At 38.0% G+C, this 14,820-nt stretch overlaps 1 pseudogene across 1 annotated transcript; it reads left to right on the forward strand.

Moving 5' to 3' along the window:
- On the forward strand, positions 1–13,216 carry LOC144651561 (uncharacterized; annotated as a pseudogene). Its single transcript, XR_013570334.1, has 16 exons — positions 1–257; positions 1,141–1,259; positions 3,633–3,781; positions 4,675–4,926; positions 5,427–5,591; positions 5,897–6,010; positions 6,332–6,457; positions 6,643–6,739; positions 7,112–7,330; positions 7,964–8,340; positions 8,898–9,065; positions 9,654–9,764; positions 10,312–10,431; positions 10,760–10,850; positions 11,139–11,513; positions 12,100–13,216. The product of XR_013570334.1 is annotated as an uncharacterized LOC144651561 (transcript).
- Positions 13,217–14,820: the final 1,604 nt, after the last annotated feature.

Raw genomic sequence — 14,820 nt, forward strand, 5'->3', positions numbered from 1 at the left:
AAACGCCATTTTGCATATGCTGTTTCTAGGCAATCTTTTGGCGCTAGAAAGCTCTGCTCAATGATCGCGTTTACCTTTATGCCTCATTTGACAATTGTTAGCCGTCAGCTGTCATTTTTGTTTTCTAATTGGCTTATTAGAACCTTTAAAAGAGAAAACGTCCAAGATCGTATCCCATTCTCAACAGAGAACCAACTGCTAACGGAGATCTGACTTGACGCAGAAGAGGTTCATCAAAGAAGAAAAAGTGCAGTGCAGTAAGTTACGTCTTTTATCATGTTTATAAGACTCTTTCCTCCGCAGAGGCCTCTCTCTTTTTTCGTAAGAGCTAGGAAATAGGGAGGAGTTAAATTGAGCGCGCGGAGCCTGGGGATATAACGGCTGTATAAACCAATGCCAAACATGAGGAAGTGGACGCATTCCTCACAACCAATTTTTACGAAAGTATAAATTACCAAAAATTATGAGTCGATAACAGCTTATGTATCACAATACCTGAAATGTTTGTTGAAAGCCTTAATTCTTGGTATTTTTTTAGAAGGTGGGTAATGTTTTAATAAAAGAGAAACAGGGAAGTTACCTACCCTTTGGTAGTTTTTCGATGATTTTCATAGTGTGAATGTTAGGCATGAATAGATTGTGCTAGTAAATTCAGGAAAAGTTGCTTCACAATATACCTTAAAGTTGCTCTAAAGTTGCTCAAATATCAAAAAGTTGCCACCAAAATTTAGAAAAGTTGCTTGCTCTAGAGTCGTTTTGTTTTAGATAAATACTCAAAACGTGTTTGTTTGTTTGTTGCCATTTAAAAATTTTCATTAAATATTCTTACAATCATTAAAAGAGTCCAAAAAGCCATTGTTATATGAGAAATAGAAATACTTTTTTGTAATCAATATGCTCTTTAAACTCAACATAATTTCAATAATAGATAAAAAATAAAATAAAAAATAAAAAAAGATAAAAATCCCTCGAAATGAAACGACTTTTATGGTTTGGATCGGTTTTATATCAATTTGTTGCTCAAAAGTTGCCAAGGAAGGCAAAAGTTGCCCTAGGTTGCTGGTACTACAAAAAGTTGCTCAAGACGCTAAAAGTTGCTCAAACGTTGCTGAGCACAATCTATTTATGCCTATCTGACAGGCCCAGAGAACAGTGCACCTTCTGACTCGTCAAGATGCGCTTGGGAATGTATCGTCCATCTTCGCCTTCAGTTCTGCTGGTTTTGGCCATACTGGGATGTCTTACTTTAACAGTAAATGGTAAGTCTGCTATCAGTGATCCATGTTCTGGAAAGAAGTACTTTACATGAACTTCAAAGAAGCACTCAATGAAACCTTTCTTTAAAATAATCTCAGTTTTCAACCTGATAAAAGAGTTTTGCGGGTTTTATTTTGGGCTGTGCCTCCTTTATGAAATACCTCGAAAGTTTTAAATCTATGCTGATCATGTTTTCGCTTACGTTTGCACGATTTAATGCACTTTGTTAAGGTAATGAAAGCTAGAGCAAGAGGATAGGAGACGAATTTTTACGCAGGCAGGCAAATATATCTGCTGTTAAAGAGGTTACAAGTATTTCAAAGGTGACATGCACGGGCAGACAACTTGTTCTTCGATCGTTGGGAGCTGAGAATGTTTTCTAAACCTAACATTTCATTTTATCAAATCATGTTTATTAGCGTTGTTTTAGAAAATAAAAGGCTTCTAATATTAAAATTATATTATATTTATATGGGTCGATTTCTATTAAAGATCTAGAGCCCTGGCAATTTTTGCTTCACTGACACCACACGACAGTCTCGTATGAAAGGAGAGGTTTGACTTGGAAAGATACTGTTGAAAAGATCTTTTTTAATGACCTGGAGCATTGTTTAAAGGAAGACTCAATCCATTAACTTGGCTTTCTAGCTACAAAATTCCTTTTTCGAAGAGGAAACCTACTGAAGCAACTGACGCAGTAAATGTCGTAAGATGCGCATCTTGTTACTTTGTTTCAGCTGTGTTACAGTTGACTATTCACGCCTATGAGAACGGCTGGATTTGCAAATATGTCTGGACAATTTACATCTAAGATTTAAGGAAACGTTCAACAAGTAGTTCATCGCATTATTTTCAGTTTATAGGGGGGACTGCATGAGGAGGTCGAGGGTGGGGCGGAAGGTAACGTTAGCGGAGATTTTTTCAGAAAGCTGTGTGTTCTTGCACCCCATTTGGATGTTTTGGACCCGGTAACTTGATTAATGAGTCGAAGTGCATGCATCTGGTGAAATCTCTTCGGACGTGCAAAAACGCACCGTGTGAGTACAAAACCATTGCCTGGCCTGAACGCGCTGAAAATCTTTTAGTGATTTTGTTGGATTAGTGCCGGGATACTTTAGTGTGGAATCCTTTTATCAGCTACTTATAAATGTTTTTTTGGAGGCTTATATGTAAACATGTATAACTAAGCCCTCTCAAGGACAGTTAAGTTGTGCATTGTTTTTCTTTGGTGCCAGTCCAATTTCAACACTCCGCGCCATGCAATTAGCTTAAACTTGTCTTTTTCATTCGTTAAGTGGAAGCCACAGAGTAACCTACGATCAGGCTAATATTTCGCATTCTTATTTTCTCTTTAAGTGGGTCGCGTGATCTTCGACTGGATCCTAAAACTGTGCATGTCTTTTGATCTTTCCAAACTGTCAAAACACAGCAGATCTGAAACATATCAGGCCGTGACAATGTTAAACTTATTTATATAACTACAAATAGCTGTGAGATATTTTATTGTAAGCTTTTGCTTGCTCACTTACGAAGCTGCCTTGCTTGACAGATGAACATAAATGGTTTAGTCTTATTCAGTCGCAAATCCATTTAACAATGGAATTTGTTGTCTCATTTCTGGCTAGCTATTTGCGGCAGTCTGTTTAAACACGTTTATAAAAGTCACAGAAACGAGTTAATCCATCAGGGAGAGATCTCACGCTGCTTTTTTGTCAAGAGATGACTGATTTGGCTATCTGCACCTATCGTGTCACCTGCACACGCAAAATGTGTAGAAGAGGGTGGAGATGTGATCCGGAGCCGCAGACGAGAATAGCGGACAATGGAACATGAGTGGTGGAGAATAATGGAAAGCTGGGGGAGCGCCGACAACTGAAATAATGGAGAGTCAGTCACAAATTCATTTTACAGTGGAATTTGTATTCAAGTTGTTTTATCAGTGCTGGCTACCGTCAAGGACTTCAAAAGCGGTCTGAAAGTACCTTTGACCTTTAATAATGACGGCCGAGTATCGTATAATATATGTCACGGTTCAACATAACGCACTTCTTGTTGAACAACAACAAAAGGGAATGTAAACGCAAATGGGTCCGTGTAAAAGCCTGAGGCTTTCTTGTCAGCCAAAGAAGGGGTTAATCATTAACCACCTGTATTCAAGCTATTTTCAGTAGCTTTTTGTTTGGGAACGAAGTTGAAACTAACCAAGAATGCACTTTTATGAAAAATGTTTCACCCGCATACATTCTTTATTATTCTATCAATATGTTGAAGTATATACTAAATTTTATTAAGTTATACAACAAACTACGTTGATGTGCGTTTTTCAGTATGCTAAATATTTCAGCTAACAGACGTTTGTCGTTCTGTCTGTACAGGGCTTTCACTGCAGCAAAGTGGCAAGCTCAATATGTCAAGAACGTTTAAAGACTGGACCTGCAGCAGTGGATGTTTACCTCCTATAGATTGTCGACTGCCTATTTGCACAAACGTTGCATTTCCTCATGTGTTCAGTGGATCAGGAAAGGTTAGTGTGTTAGTGCAGAACAATTGAAAATTAATTCGATAGTGAAACAGTGGGTATTAAAAAGAATTTATAGGCAAGTTTGAACGGTCTTCTATGCCGCAATATACACTGGATATCTTAAGCTTCCAAATAGTGGTGCGTCCTGCGTCTAAATATATGGCAGGGCTCAGCAGGTTTACGGAATTTGAAAAATTGTCTACTTCAGTTACAGAATTAACACAACTGTTTACGCTGGCTGCATTATGCACTGAAGGCCAGAATTAAGCGAATCAAAAGATATAAAATGTGTTTTTGTCGAATTGGGCAGAGTTTTATCTCGACATAAACAGGAGTTTCCTTTATGAGGTAGTAACTAAACGCCATCCGGTCACTTCGTTCCAAAGTCACTTTTTTCCATGCTGATCGTTTTACATAACATAGTAAGATCGTTTTAGAAAGAAATATTAATTTAGTTAGAAATAGTTAGAAACAATGTCAAACTAGTGAAAATGTTCCCCTTTGCCTCGTCATTTCCGTGCTGGAAATTTGTGCGCATGTTTTGTAGTGTGAAGTTTGTTTATATCGTGTTTGGTGAATGAGGACTCACCCATCTGCACCCGCAACTGAATGCTACTTACTTTATCGATCAAAACGGAAACCCGATAAGAAAATAAGAGGTCTTTCAAAATAAGAATTATTTATTTTGTCCTTGGGTAGAGAAAAAATGTAATTGATAACTTGATATATACCTAGTTCACATGAAGACTTAGGTATAATTACGTGAAAGAAGTTATGAAAAACAAAAGTGTGAAACTTTCAGTTTTCAGCCATGTGGTTATCGGCCTTTTAATCCTCCGGAATTTCTCTAAATAAAATGTCTGTTGTTAATGTTAGTTTTACTTTACGTCCTTTAGGTTCAAGTGCACGTGTCATTGAGCCATGGTGAACAGTTTTCACGTGTTCACTCTCCTTCTGCTATGTGGGTTCAATCCGTCAGTACACGTGGATTTGAGGTGTGTGCACGTGAGTCAGGCATTGGATCAAATGGAACTGGAATCATCAACTGGCTGGCTTTCCAAGATCAACCACAAATGACACATGGTAGTGTTACTTTTAATGGAATATGGACAACAGAAAGCAAATGCGAGAAAGTCACGTTTTCACAGGTTAGAAAACAATATCGTTAGAAGAAAGGAAACTTTTAAAAAATCAGTAAGGCTTTTTGATAGAAGAAATAGAAAAATAAGTTGTAGTTTCTTTCGTCTGTTTTGATAGCTAAAGTTATAACGAAATTCAATTACTTCTTATTGGAATAAGGTGGAAACTGAATAAATGCACAAATTTTTTTTCACGTTTTCCTTTCGAGTTATTTTTTATTCCTTCCTTTTCATCGAGTTGTTCCCATCATCAGTTCTATCAGCCGATCCTAGAAAATGTCAGAATATAGTGGCAATTTAAAAGAAAAAGGGGATGAAGGTGGCAGGGGGTGCAAGCCAAACCCTCGTCACACAATTTTAGAGGGATTGTTTAGTGCTTTTATTCGATTTAAATAAATTATGCACGGGAAATTTCGCAGGCCTCTATTTTTCTTCCTTCCCTGCTTATAATTCAACTACATCAATCAAATCTTTGACTCTCATTATATAGTTTTGTTTAATTCATACAGAGTTTTGGTGGAAAGCCTTCTGTATTTGTCTCAGCTAAGTACACTCGTAGTACAAAGCCTAATGACGCCATGTATATCTGGCTGGAGAATGTGAAGCCCGGATCCTTCGAAGTTTGCATCCGCGAGTTTCTACAGTTCGACGGGAAACACCAGGATGCAATTGTGGTGAGTAAAATTATTTGGACATTTTTGAGAGTTGCATAGATTTAACTGAAAATAAATGTTAGAATGGGAATGGAAGTTAACACAGGACTCTACTATAAAATGACTCTTTTTGCTGCAGCTCAAAATGCTACCGTGCTGTTTGATTTTTTTGGGTGGGTGTTTTTATTGTTTTTTTTTTTTTTTTTTTTTTTTTTTTTTTTTTTTTTTTTCCCCGGGTCGTTTTTTTTTTTTTTTTTTTTTTTTTTTTTTTATAAACACATAAAAAATAATATTTTTTCTATCATTTTTTCTTAATTTCCTCACAGGATTGGTTTGCTTTCCATGGCAACGGTTCTGATTTGAATTTTACGCTGGCAGGAGAATCGTTCTTCCCTAACACAGGAAATCCAACCGCTGAAGACAACTACGGCTTCTGTCAAGTGAGTGTATTTGATAAGCAGGTGTCAATCACGTCATCGTGTATAGGCTTATCTCAGTAAACAAAAATAAACACCTTAGACGTTTCAGTTGTTTAATTTTTTGTATGTCTCAAATTATGAGCTTTTGCCAATTAGTATAAGATCCAACAAACAAGTTAATGTCTTCAACCAATGATTTCATAAACGTGATGGTTTGAAGATTGTCGTGTGATATTTTTTGAGAGTAAAATTTCACCATAGAGGAAAATATTGCGACTTTAGTGCACTATGTATCGTTTCTTTGCATCAAATGACGCCTTTTTTGTCTATTTCTGTTCACAGGAAGTGCAGTTCAACACAACATTCTATACATCGCCAGTCGTCCTTGTGTCTGTCAATCACTATTACGATCGGAAAGTTAAAAACAACATTTTACCAGAACACAACATTATCACGGCATGGGTTGAGGTAGGACATAGCTTTTTATTGCATGTATTTATGGCAGTTTGGCCCTCATTGCTGTTTTAAACAAATACACGTTAACACCCAAGAGACACTTTTGAGCCTGTAAGGAATGCATTACAACTGAACCCTTATAAAAAACATTGATAAAAACTCACAATACTTCAGTTAACATTTCCTTTTCATTTTAGGAAGTTGGACTCACATCCATGCGGATGTGCGTGAAAGACCTGAGTGGAACGGGAGCCCAACACGACCCTTTGTCTGGTAGTTTTGTTGTAATTGGAGGTTAGTTATTATGCTGTTTATAATCTAAAACTTGGCTAAAACTAAGGCATACTTATTAATCAAGTGATCACCTTGTAAAAAAGTTGCAGCGATCTAAAAATTAACAATGAATTATTTATAACGATGTTCAGTTGTGCACCTATCCTCCAGTTCTAAAAATTGATCGTTCAAACTTGATCACGCCAGTATATTATCTGTTTTAGTTTAATTATAAAATGGAATTGTAATGCAGCTAGTCTTGAAAGCGGTATAAGTACAACTTGTTTTTTTACTCTTTTGTTTAACAAATCTCGATCGATCCATTTCGTGACGTGCACTGTCCATCATCTAGGGCCAATATAAGACTTACTCTTATACTCCTTTGTTTTACAGATCGCAATCCATGTCTGGGCGTTCATTGTCCTTCATTTGGCGTTTGTAAAACTTACAGCGCCTATAAAGCTCGCTGTGTGTGTTTTGAAGACTGTCCTTCCTATCAGGACCCAGTGTGCACCGCGAATGGTACAACATACGACAACAAATGCTGGCACGAGTTGAACTACTGCAGAGGACTTGAGAATAATCTTGTGTACCACCCAGGAAGCTGTGAGGGTAAGTCAGGGGGTCTGTTGAATGGTAACAAAGTAACATTTTGCTCAACCTCATGAATCGCAAAAGCTAAATGGCTTATGGATGCAAACGGGTAACTGCTGTCTTTGCTGTGTAAAACGACTAGAAGTACTTTTGTTATCTCCTTGGATAGGATAAAAGTCTATCGCATCTTGCAGCTCGCGAATTATTTTGCAGCTCGCGAATTTTTCTGAGCGGCGGGAGGAACTATAGGAGTACGGTGTATTCTTGGTTAAAAAACCCAATGCAGATTTTGTCATCTCTAACTTATTTATCCCTTGTTTATTGATTAACACAATGTTCCATTTAAAGATGAATCGAAAACTAAAAAAAATAATGTAATGTACACTTTCCCTCACATTCATTTATCATGTGTGTTACTGGACTTTTGACAACCAAAGCAAATGATAAATTTGAATTGAAAAGTAAACGATTTTGGATAAATGTCCACTTACTCTCAAAATGTTGTTAAAATGTTAGTTACTTGAAAAATGTTTGGCAACAAAAGCACATTATTAAAATGAGAATGTCCATTTCCTATCAAAATTCTTTTATCATGTTTGTTACTCGACTACTCCACTGATTAAAATGAGTCATTTTTATTTTCTTAAACAGGTTTTCCAATTGAGCGTGGTCGAGTGGAACTTCTTCGTGTTCCAAAGTGGTCTGATTCAAGCTGCCAGACGGTCGCTTTCCCGCCATACCGGTTTTATCCGGACAAGCAAGTTCATGTACAGATAACAGTCAATCACATGAATCTGAACGATACTGAAACTGTCCACGACGCCATAACTTCCTGGACTGAAAATATCAATACAAAGAATTTCACAGTTTGCGCAATGCAATCTGGGAGAAAGAACAAGAACTTTAATCCATTTGCGACTGTTGATTGGATGGCATATCAGGGAGCACCGCCCCAAGGAATGACGGGAGATATAAAGATGAAGAAATGGTGGTCTGGAACAAATTGCGCAGATGTGACTTTTCCCAAGGTAAGATTGGCTGTCTCATTTTTTTCTTTTTAACGTTAAGAACTTTTTCTAAAAACATTCAATTATAAAATTTCGACATACCTCTTAGAGCACAGGTATCGCAACGTCAATATACGAGCATCTGTTCTACATGTAAGTAACACAACAGTTTAAGCACAAGAATGTGTATTCTCCAACCTAAAAAGTACAATTGACTATTGAAAAGGAAAAGAAAACTTCTTTCGCTCGGGTCGTTTGTTTCTTGTTTTCAATGAGATTTCGGCCTCAATTTATGGTTCTCTAGGTGGTTTTAGTGCTACTGCTTTGTTCTCTATATATCCTTTCCAAAGTGACTACATTTATCTTCAAGGTTTACACTCTTCTAAGCCATAACACTGATGCTGAAAAATGCGAAACGTTTTCCAGTAAAAGTTCACGCCTCACTGCTGATTAAACGGACATCTTGTGAAGTCATTTCTATGATTTAAGTTGTAGTCGATTGATGACTCAATCGCCATTCTTCCCAGAAAGTAGTAAAAATATGTTGTAAATGAAATTCTTACTGTTTCTTAATAAAGGACAAGTTTAAGGAGGAGCCTGTAGTTCTCGTGACGTCAGAACATTTAAGGACCGGAAAGGAGTATGATGCCGCGCTGATCTGGACAGAGGATGTAACAAAGGACTCATTTAAAGTCTGTCTCCGAGAATTGCAAAACTTTGATGGAAAGCATGAAGATATTAGTGTGGTACGTACTTTAAAAATAATACGACCAATAATTTATTAAAGTTATACGTGAAGAGAAAAGTTAACCATTCACCCACCTACAACCAGTCAGAAAATTGCAAAAATTGAACAGCCGAATTTAATTTTGACCTGTATCTTTCGCAAAAGTTGTTGCTTGTATGCATTGAATTTAAAACCAACATTCCGACAACATTGATATTGTGTGTGTGTGTATGTGTGGGAGGATAACACAAGTTTGAATTTGTAAAATAATGTAGAATGACCCCCTTTAATCCAGAATATCTCAAGTCTCCTTTGTAAATGATTGTAGCACTCAGAGTTCGTAATGTTGGAATGGCGGGATCGAGTGTTTGTTTTTAATTCAGGATTTAAAACTGTAATTTGTAAGAAGCGGTATTGACGAACAACGCGAAGCTTTTAGTGGGTAGACATGAACTTGTATCTAAAAACGGATTGCATTACAAAAACCCCATTCATCACGTTAAGATCAACTTTAGTTGCCAGCTCCATAAATATGAATAAAGAAAATATAGAAACTTTTACAACGGACTTCTGTTTATTCAAACCAAATCCATTGCATTTTTTGCAGAACTGGTTGGCATTTTCTAAACTACACAAGCCGTTCTTTACTGAACATGGCTCTGTCGGGTTTCCAAACACCAACCCACCAACAGATGAAAATAACAACGCTTACTGCGAGGTACGTTTAGAAGAAAGTGCATTGATAAAAACAACAGGCTGCTTGAAAGGCAGAAAAAAGGGACTTTATCAGCGTTCTTGTTTATTTTTGGTTTACTCGGACTTAAATTATATTATTGGGAAACAAATTATGAAGTTGTCAGAAATAGTTCCCTGTCTTTAACATGAACATATTATTGTTAGACTTTAGAACCCTAGTGGATTATTATTGGAGTGTTGTATAAATTCTAAATTCTAATGAAATGTAACGTAATCGTAGTATAGTGTATATTGTAATGTAAGTAATGTAATAGTGTTTATTGTTAGACTATAGGACCCTTGTGATTTATTATCGTAGTGTTGTATAAATTATTTACGTGTGTCGTAATTAAGGTAGTAAGGTATTGTATTGTTGTCTGTAACCGAACTGCATTAATAAAAAAAAAATTATTAGGGCGCGCATTTGTAAGAACTAACTCAGCATCCGATACAGAAAAATAAAATGTGCTTAGATAAAAGTCACTAAAATATCAGTGTATTGATGTTTAATTATTTGGCTTATTTTACAGTTTATGCACTTTACACGAAGTTATAATACAACACCATCAGTTCTTGTATCAGCCAATCACAGCACAACAGCAAGTGGAAACTCGGCACCAGTCCATAACGGTATCACGGCATGGATTGAGGTAAAACTTTGTTTCATTATACGCGTACACTGACAATAGGCTAGTTTCGAATTGCGCTCTACTGATCCTAAACAAAGGAATAAAGTTGAGGGGAATAAAACAAAAGGAAATTCAAATTATTCCCCTGAACCTCGACTTTATTCCTTTGTTTGTGATCAGTAGAGCGTAATTCGAAACAAACCTGTTCTGGGAAAAGCTGTCGATAATGAAGCTTTTGCAGTAGCAATTTAGTGGTAACAGTAGTAGCAGCAAGTTGTGGCAGTGTTTGTGGCAATGGTGTTGGTGTGGTAATGGTAGCAGTCACTTAGTGTTAACTTTAAATTTGCAGAACATGAACGCCTCTGGATTCAGAGCCTGTGTCAAGGAATTGTACGAGACAAGATATGATCCTGTGTCAGTTAGCTATGTGGTCCTTACAGGTTAGTGAATACTGAGGGCCACACAGGGGAATGGAGGGGTCCTCTGTTGCCTTGTTCGCGGGAAAATTTTCTCTGTGTTCCCTTCTTCCCTTAAAGTATTTTGTCGATATTTAATTTTTGTTTTGTTTTGTTCCCTTGTTCCCAATTATTTTATGAGGATATTCCCTTGTTCCATGAAACCCCTGGGGAGCCTCAATACTACTCTTTTACTTTGAACTAAATAACTAAGAAATAACTTCCTTTCACTCATTAAGACAAAAGGCAAACGGATGTTTTCTATTTTTGCAGATATCTGTGTTCCTGGATGGGACTATTTTAATGGCTTCTGCTACTATACAAGTCAGACATGTGTCAACTGGACCACAGCATTGCAAAAATGTCGACAAGAAGACTCCGTCCTCGTTGATGTCAACAGCAATGAAGAGAATGTGTTCTTGCAGCATCGACACAATGGTGCAAAGTCTTGGCTGGGGTTGAATGATCGATTTGTGAAAGGCAACTTCACTTGGGCGGATCGAGGAGAAGGAAACTTTACGGCTTGGGCTCAAAATCAGCCAAATAATTTCAGAGGAGAAGATTGTGTTCACGCACTTGGTGTGCAACACAGTTACGAGTGGAATGACGTGCAATGCAGCGATTGTCATCAGTATACTTGTAAGAAAGGTAAGATGTCAATCAGTGTTTATAAGGCCGAATTATAAATCGTAGACAGTAGGCAGTGTTTAAATATTTCAAATCAAGAAATACAGTAATAAGTTGACTTGAAGATTCTCTATCACGCTGTTTTCTTGCGCGTTTTGGAAGAAAGTAGGCTTAAAATTAAGGCTTTGTTAGAAAACATTTTAACTAAGTATTGAAATACTGAATTGAAATAAGCCATACAACGGTTATAGAGAGGCATCGATGACTGAAACTATTTACAACTGCCCAATAATTGCATACCTTACAATGGGACACAATTTACTTGACGGACGTTTTGAGTGTCCAGGAACAAGGTGGAAAAATTTAACACATTGTTATTTAACCTATGATTTCAAGAATGATTATCATTTGATATTGTCTTGATCTAACACCAAATTCTCTCTACTTACTTTTAAGGAAATGTATGACAATCAGTAAGGAGAATTACTAACATCAATTTTTTCGACTCGATTTAAGCCTCAATTTTCTGTGCACATTACAAATAAACACGCCTCTTTGACGATATTACATTCATTGTTATGCTTAACTCATCTTGTCTGTTCAACAGACGTAAATGAATGCGAAAGACAGATAAATGAGTGTCATCAGCATGCCAGCTGTACTAATGAACGTGGATCATACTCCTGCACATGTTACAAAGGTTACGCTGGAAATGGCTCGGAATGCTATCGTGCTCGTGTTGTTTCCTGCTCGGCGATACGAAAATATGTCAGCAGTGTAAGCGGAAATTACGTCATTGATCCAGATGGCGCAGGAGGCCTGGAACCATTTACAGTTTACTGTGACATGAGTGACAAGAATGGAGTTGGCGTGACAGTGATAGGTCACGACAGTGAGAGCAGAACGCACGTGGGGGGATGTGATCCTGCTGGCTGTTACTCACGTGACATCCATTACACCGGAGCGAGTCTGTCGCAGCTGGCAAGTCTCACCAGAGCCTCCTCACACTGTGAACAGTTTATCAAGTACGAGTGTTGTAATTCAATGGCTGTTGAGTAGGGGATTTGCCTGGTGGGTGTCACGTGATTCAATTAAGATGACGTACTGGGGCGGAGCATCACCTGGCAGTGGTAAGTGCGCATGCGGGATGACCAACTCATGTGCAGACCCCAGGTATGGTTGTAACTGTGATAAGAATGACAATGTGTGGCGTGAAGACAGCGGTCTCCTCTCTGACAAGACACATCTTCCAGTTAAACAGCTGAGGTTTGGAGATACAGGCGCTGGCGGCGAGGAAGGTTATCACACACTGGGGAAACTGAAGTGCTATGGCATAGCGTAAACACTGTTATGTTGATGTATGTCTCTAAACAAATTAAACACAACCGACTTAGCTTTATTATAATAATTCAGTTCAGTTGTGTGAAAATGTATGGCCAAGCACATTATTTGCAATAATCACTAGGTTAGCTTTCTATGTAGGAATGTACGTATTACAAGAAATGAAAGTTCGGGAAACCAATTCGTAGTAGCAAAACGATAAGAAAAGCAAGTGAGGATAAGAAGTTAAGGGTTAATTTGTTTAAAAACTGTTCACTTTGTCTTCAGATTGTTAAACGTAGGAACTCTGCGCCATCTAGTGACAAATGTGAAGAGTGACAGCTTCGTGAACAACTGTAGTGTAACCAGGCAAAAATGAAGTAATAAAATGAGAGACGCATTGATCAATTTGTTTTATTTTCTTTATTGTGCATCCGTTTACTGTTACAGAATCTCTTAACAACATTGAAACAGTTTCGGTGATCGCTTATATGTAATCTTACTTATGACCGAAAAGGATTAGTGTAGAAGTAAGTATCTACTACATGCTGAATTTTATTCCCTGAAACTAGTTATAACTTTTGTTAAGACTTGCAGCAGTTTAAACCCAAATTTTAGAGTTTTGTCAAGTGCCATATAGACTTGACATTGAGTGGAGATCACGAGTTTCTAAAACAATGAATTACACAAAAGTCAAGCGAGTCTGATCCGTGTTTACACAGGGATGGCGAAAGCGGGGGGCTAAGAGGGAGGGGGGGGGGAGCTTTAGCCCCCACACCCAGAATTTCTGAAAAAAGATAAAATAAATATAAAGACTTATAAAGAGAAGAATTTTTTAAGCCTATCAACTTCAAGTCACTGGTCACTGGTTAACCGCCCATTTGGGGGGTTCATTTGTTTTCTTTACGGTTAACATACGTGATAAAAGTTAATTTCCATTGATTAATTGAACAGAGTTGAAAATCAATGTTTATCATTGTAAACATATAATTTTAAGGCCTTTGGACCATTCTGGGATATTTCGCAGCCCAGATCTGGGCCTTTCTCTTTACCGACAAACATATAAGGCCTAGTTCAGACATCGTGCTCCTGCCGTGCCGAACTAAATTCAGGAATTAAGTTCGACAAAAGCACGGCAGAAGGACGGCGTCTGAATCAAACTTTTGAATTGAGTTCGGCAAAGCAATTTAGTTCGACACGGCATGTCGTGCCGCACGACTCTGGCACGGCAGCGGTTCAAACGTCGTGCTTTTGCCGCACCAAACCAAATTCATAAATTATATAAATGTATTTTGGCGGGATTACGTTCCCGCGAGGAGTTTCGAGGAGACCCGAGAATAATTGTCCATTACGGAGTATGCGCACAACTTCATTCCCAGGGTCTTCTCCGTTTTTAGCGGAGCTCCACAGCGGCCCGAAGGGCCGCAGAGCGGAGCCCCATACCCATAGAAAATTCACAGAAATAGGAAAACCATGAACTTGAGTTTTCATGGTCATCATGGCTAGCGGCATAGCTCGCGGGCGCGTACGGCGTACGTACGGTGTTGCGCACTTCAGAACTAGATTAACTCTAATCTATTTGTTACTGGGCATCCAAGTTATGGTCAATTGACAGCTGTCAATACACGGTATCCGCTGACCAGTATCACGTGATCATATCGCGGGCTCAGGTGTATAACTCATCGAGGTAACGCGTTTTTATAAAGTTGACCGCTGACCAAAAATGTTTTTTTTTATTGGATTGCGGGCTCATTAACTATTTTTTATGCCTACGGTCAGTGAATTCAGATATTTTAATAAAGGGCAAAGTAAAATACCGGGGAGCTCCGCTTTTAGGCTTGGCTAAGGAGCTCCGCTTTTAGGCTTGGCTAAATCTATTTTAGCCGCCATTTTGAAAACGGAGAAGACCCTGGTGCCGATGTTTTAACATCGTCACCAGTTGCATACTTAAAAGAATGCAAATTGAATTTTATTCTTGCCAGACGGCAAAAACCATGGCGGCCAGCCA

Source organism: Oculina patagonica, chromosome 4 (assembly GCF_052425735.1).
Source record: "Oculina patagonica isolate OP01 chromosome 4, crgOcupat, whole genome shotgun sequence".
Lineage (NCBI taxonomy): Eukaryota > Metazoa > Cnidaria > Anthozoa > Scleractinia > Oculinidae > Oculina > Oculina patagonica.